A 6,340-nucleotide genomic window follows, 5' to 3' on the forward strand; every position below is an offset into this window, starting at 1 on the left:
GCATCCTAACATATGTTCTTCTTAGAAATTATGAAAAATCGACTAAGTCCGAGATGCCTTTAAGTAGGGATGCTGTATTAAGATGGGAGATGAAAAAGATCAAGATGCATCTCCATGCAGCATCTCATTCATCTCGCAGCATCCTAACATATGTTTTTCTTAAAAGTTATGAAAAATCGACTAAGTCCGAGATGCCTTTAAGTAGGGATGCTGTATTTAGATGGGAGATGAAGAAGATCAAGATTCATCTCCATGCAGCATCCCATTCATCTCGCAGCATCCTAACATATGTTTTTCTTAAAAGTTATGAAAAATCGACTAAGTCCGAGATGCCTTTAAGTAGGGATGCTGTATTAAGATGGGAGATGAAAAAGATCAAGATGCATCTCCATGCAGCATCTCATTCATCTCGCAGCATCCTAACATATGTTTTTCTTAGAATTTATGAAAAATCGACTAAGTCCGTGATGCCTTTAAGTAGGGATGCTGTATTTAGATGGGAGATGAAGAAGATCAAGATTCATCTCCATGCAGCATCCCATTCATCTCGCAGCATCCTAACATATGTTTTTCATAAAAGTTATGAAAAATCGACTAAGTCCGAAATGCCTTTAAGTAGGGATGCTGTATTGAGATGGGATATGAAGAAGATCAAGATTCATCTCCATGCAGCATCCCATTCATCTCGCAGCATCCTAACCTATGTTTTTCTTAGAATTTATGAAAAATCGACTAAGTCCGAGATGCCTTTAAGTAGGGATGCTGTATTAAGATGGGAGATGAAAAAGATCAAGATGCATCTCCATGCAGCATCTCATTCATCTCGCAGCATCCTAACATATGTTTTTCTTAGAATTTATGAAAAATCGACTAAGTCCGAAATGCCTTTAAGTAGGGATGCTGTATTGAGATGGGAGATGAAGAAGATCAAGATTCATCTCCATGCAGCATCCCATTCATCTCGCAGCATCCTAACATATGGATTTCTTAGAATTTATGAAAAATCGACTAAGTCCGAGATGCCTTTAAGTAGGGATGCTGTATTGAGATGGGAGATGAAGAAGATCAAGATTCATCTTCATGCAGCATCTTATTTATCTCCCAGCATCCTAACATATGTTTTTCTAAGAATTTATGAAAAATCGACTAAGTCCGTGATGCCTTTAAGTAGGGATGCTGTATTTAGATGGGAGATGAAGAAGATCAAGATTCATCTCCATGCAGCATCCCATTCATCTCGCAGCATCCTAACATATGTTTTTCTTAAAAGTTATGAAAAATCGACTAAGTCCGAAATGCCTTTAAGTAGGGATGCTGTATTGAGATGGGAGATGAAGAAGATCAAGATTCATCTCCATGCAGCATCCCATTCATCTCGCAGCATCCTAACATATGGATTTCTTAGAATTTATGAAAAATCGACTAAGTCCGAGATGCCTTTAAGTAGGGATGCTGTGCTCCGGGTACTTGGGGTTGGTTGAGGACTTGGTGAACAAACACTTGATGAACACTCTTCGGATGTACTTCGGGTGTCACCTGTTGTCCGAGACCACTTGCATGGTTAGCAAGCGTTGTGATTCAATGGCCCTACCGGGCAAACACTTTGGGTTCGCAAGGACTTGGAGTGCCGGGACGGGTTGGCGGATCCAACACTCTGGGTACCTCCGGGTACTTGGGGTTGGTTGAGGACTTGGTGAACAAACACTTGATATACACTCTTCGGATGTACTTCGGGTATCGCCTGTTGTCCGAGACCACTTGCATGGTTAGCAAGCGTTGTGGTCTAATGGCCCTACCGGGCAAACACTTTGGGTTCGCGAGGACTTAGAGTGCTGGTAGTGGTTGGCGGACCCAACACTCTGGGTACCTCCGGGTACTTGGGGTTGGTTGAGGACTTGGTGAGCAAACACTTGATATACACTCTTCGGATGTACTTCGGGTATCGCCTGTTGTCCGAGACCACTTGCATGGTTAGCAAGCGTTGTGGTCTAATGGCCCTACCGGGCAAACACTTTGGGTTCGCGAGGACTTAGAGTGCTGGTAGTGGTTGGTGGACCCAACACTCTGGGTACCTCCGGGTACTTGGGGTTGGTTGAGAACTTGGTGAAGATACCCCTGTCACCTTGTTCGAGGCCACTTGCATGGTCGCAAGCGTTGTGATACAATGGCCCTACCGGGCAAACACTTTGGGTTCGCAAGGACTTGGAGTGCCGGGACGGGTTGGCGGATCCAACACTCTGGGTACCTCCGGGTACTTGGGGTTGGTTGAGGACTTGGTGAGCAAACACTTGATATACGTTCTTCGGATGTATTTCGGGTGTCACCTGTTGTCCGAGGCCACTTGCATGGTCAACGGTTGAGGTGGTGATGGCGGGTCGGTGCTGTAGGGTGCCGGCCTGTTGGCTGCCTTGGCCGGGTTGGTTGGTTAACACTTGATTGGGCTTGCACCCGAGGGTAATGGCACTTGAAGGTGGGTACTGGCCGGCTGACCTGGTGTGATGGTTGGTTGGTGAACACTTGGCGGTACTTGCACTTGGCTGTGCTTGGACTTGAAGGTGGGATCCGGCTGGCCTGGGCCATTGGTGGTTGGTTGGTTGGTTAGCCCTTAGCTGGGCTGGCTGGCTGGCTGGCCATCGGTGGTGTGGTGTGTTGGGCGGTTGGTGAACACTTGGCGGTACTTGCACTTGGCTGTGCTTGGACTTGAAGGTGGGATCCGGCTGGCCTAGGCCATTGGTGGTTGGTTGGTGGGTTAGCCCTTAGCTGGGCTGGCTGGCTGGCTGGCCATCGGTGGTGTGGTGTGGTGTGGTGTGTGGAGTCGAGCATCGCGCGCCGTTGCCTTCTTCGGAGTGTTGTGGGTACGCAAGTGCTTGCAGTGCAAAGAGGTTGGTGATGGAGTGACATTGCCTTCACCATGGAGTTGCGGGTACTTAGGTACTTGCAAGGAGATGGTGGTATGGTGGTGTTGCGTGTGTGGTGTTCGATTAGAAAGATATATTTTCTAAGTCCGGATTAGTGCTGTCAGTGAGGCCGCCACTAACAGGTCCTCCACGGCCTCCGTGGTTCTTGACTTGGCGCTATTCCGGACTTGGGGCGATCACGATGTCCCCGTGCGGGACTTAGAAGATGGAAGAACACAAGTACCCTTATCCCATGACTTGTGAGCGATTGGCATACGTTACCACATGAAGAGAAAAATTGGCTAAGTCCAGGATCCATATTATATGAAGAGAAAATCGGCTAAGTCCCGGATCCATATTACATGAAGAGAAAAATCGGCTAAGTCCAGGATCCATATTATATGAAGAGAAAAATCGGCTAAGTCCAGGATCCATATATATTAACCTAATAATCGGCTAAGTCCAGGATCCATATTATATGAAGAGAAAAATCGGCTAAGTCCAGGATCCATATTACATGAAGAGAAAAATCGGCTAAGTCCCGGATCCATATATATTAACCTAATAATCGGCTAAGTCCAGGATCCATATGATATGAAGAGAAAAATCGGCTAAGTCCAGGTTCCATATATAATAACCTAATAATCGGCTAAGTCCAGGATCCATATAATATGAAGAGAAAAATCGGCTAAGTCCGAGATTGGGTCTGTCGGAAATACACTTTCAAGTTACCACACAAGCAAGCAAGATGGCCTAATGATGGATCCATATAATATGAAGAGAAAAATCGGCTAAGTCCAAGATTGGGTCTGTCAGAAATACACTATCAAGTTACCACACAAGCAAGCAAGATGGCCTAGTGATGGATCCATATAATATGAAGAGAAAAATCGGCTAAGTCCAAGATTGGGTCTGTCAGAAATACACTATCAAGTTACCACACAAGCAAGCAAGATGGCCTAGTGATGGATCCATATTATATGAAGAGAAAAATCGGCTAAGTCCGAGATTGGGTCGGTCGGAAATACACTATCAAGTTACCACACAAGCAAGCAAGATGGCCTAGTAATGGATCCATATCATATGAAGAGAAAAATCGGCTAAGTCCCAGATTGGGTCTGTCAGAAATACACTTCCAAGTTACCACACAAGCAAGCAAGATGGCCTTTTGATGGATCCATATGATATGAAGAGAAAAATCGGCTAAGTCCCAGATTGGGTCTGTCAGAAATACACTATCAAGTTACCACACAAGCAAGCAAGATGGCCTAGTGATGGATCCATATAATATGAAGAGAAAAATCGGCTAAGTCCAAGATTGGGTCTGTCAGAAATACACTATCAAGTTACCACACAAGCAAGCAAGATGGCCTAGTGATGGATCCATATTATATGAAGAGAAAAATCGGCTAAGTCCGAGATTGGGTCGGTCGGAAATACACTATCAAGTTACCACACAAGCAAGCAAGATGGCCTAGTAATGGATCCATATCATATGAAGAGAAAAATCGGCTAAGTCCCAGATTGGGTCTGTCAGAAATACACTTCCAAGTTACCACACAAGCAAGCAAGATGGCCTATTGAAGGATCCATATAATATGAAGAGAAAAATCGGCTAAGTCCGAGATTGGGTCTGTCAGAAATACACTTCCAAGTTACCACACAAGCAAGCAAGATGGCCTAGTGATGGATCCATATAATATGAAGAGAAAAATCGGCTAAGTCCGAGATTGGGTCTGTCAGAAATACACTTCCAAGTTACCACACAAGCAAGCAAGATGGCCTATTGAAGGATCCATATAATATGAAGAGAAAAATCGGCTAAGTCCGAGATTGGGTCTGTCAGAAATACACTTCCAAGTTACCACACAAGCAAGCAAGATGGCCTAGTGATGGATCCATATAATATGAAGAGAAAAATCGGCTAAGTCCGAGATTGGGTCTGTCAGAAATACACTTCCAAGTTACCACACAAGCAAGCAAGATGGCCTAGTGAAGGATCCATATGACATGAAGAGAAAAATTGGCTAAGTCCGAGATTGGGTCTGTCGGAAATACACTATCAAGTTACCACATGAGCAAGCAAGTTACCACATGGAGAGAAAGCCGGCAAAGTCCGGGAATGTTACCACATGAACTGGAAATTGGGCAAAAACCTACCTTCACAGGCAACGTGAATAACTAAGGCTGTAGACATCGGATCGACAAGCCAAAGACTGATATGGAAAGGAAATGAGTAGTACTAGCTTTCCTGAGAGTTGCAGAGCTTAGACTGCATATGAACGAAAGTTATTAAGCGTCAAAGTCAGAGAAGTTACCCAAAGGAACACAAGTTCCAACTTAGAGCATGTATACCGCCTAGACGGTAAGAGGTACGGCCAGGCTGAGGAATAAGGAAATGTTGGCCAACATGTTCCCTAACTATCCCCCGAAGACCGCAAAGCAATCCAACATCAACCAAGAAAGTTATAGCCCGATCAAGGAAACACCTACTTTGCACCGATATTGCACCAAATACATGTACCAAGCACCTTCGGTTGCATACCTGCAGGGGCTTACCATAGTAGGCCATGGAAGACCGATATACCGAACATAATCACTTTCTATCTCCTCGGGTGTTTGAGATAGCGCTTTGCGGTAAAAGAATGAAAGTTAGACCATGTCTTGGTGCATCTTTTTGCTCAAGAACACAAGACCCTATCTACCAAGGCAAGAAAGTTGTGTGGGGACAAAATGTCCAAAAGTGCCCAAAGTGGCACACTTGAACCATATATTCGAGAAAAACACGAGTGTGGGCCCGAGCTAGCAAGTTGAAATGTTCTGACCGTCAGTAGCCCTAGTTGAGGTGCACTTATCATTATATGAGGCCAACGTGCCAGCTAGTCTCTAAAGGGGCGATATGGGTGTTCCAAGGTTTGTACCCAATTGAGGAAAAAACAGGGTAAGGTACGGTGTACCGCGAATAACTCGGGCTATAGATGTCCGATCGATGAGTTTGGCATATGTATGGAAAGGTCTCGACGAGACCTAACTACCCTGAAAGTATGAAGGCAAAGACTTGAATGACCGGGAAGTTATTAAGTGCACAAGTGGTAAAGTTGCACCAAAGTCCATGTTACCCGAAGTGGTACATGAACACCCAATATTCGACCAAAACACAAGTTTAGAGACGAGCTAGCGAGCTACATTGTTCAGACCGTCAGTAGCCCGCATCAAGACACGCATTTAATTATACGGGGCCTAGCCGCTAGCTCGACTCGAAGTCGGTCATATGGTTGGTTGATGGTTTGGACCGACCACGTGGTGTACCAAGGTGATGTACCTTTCATGAATTAAAACTCTGGCTGTATGGCACTGAGCGACAAGCTAAGGTGTGATTTGGAATAGTCTTGAGTGGGACTATTTAGGAAAAATGCGAACAAAAAATCACAAAGTCCTTGGGC

The sequence above is a fragment of the Anopheles coustani genome (assembly GCF_943734705.1).
Source record: "Anopheles coustani chromosome X unlocalized genomic scaffold, idAnoCousDA_361_x.2 X_unloc_20, whole genome shotgun sequence".
Classification (NCBI taxonomy): Eukaryota; Metazoa; Arthropoda; class Insecta; order Diptera; family Culicidae; genus Anopheles; species Anopheles coustani.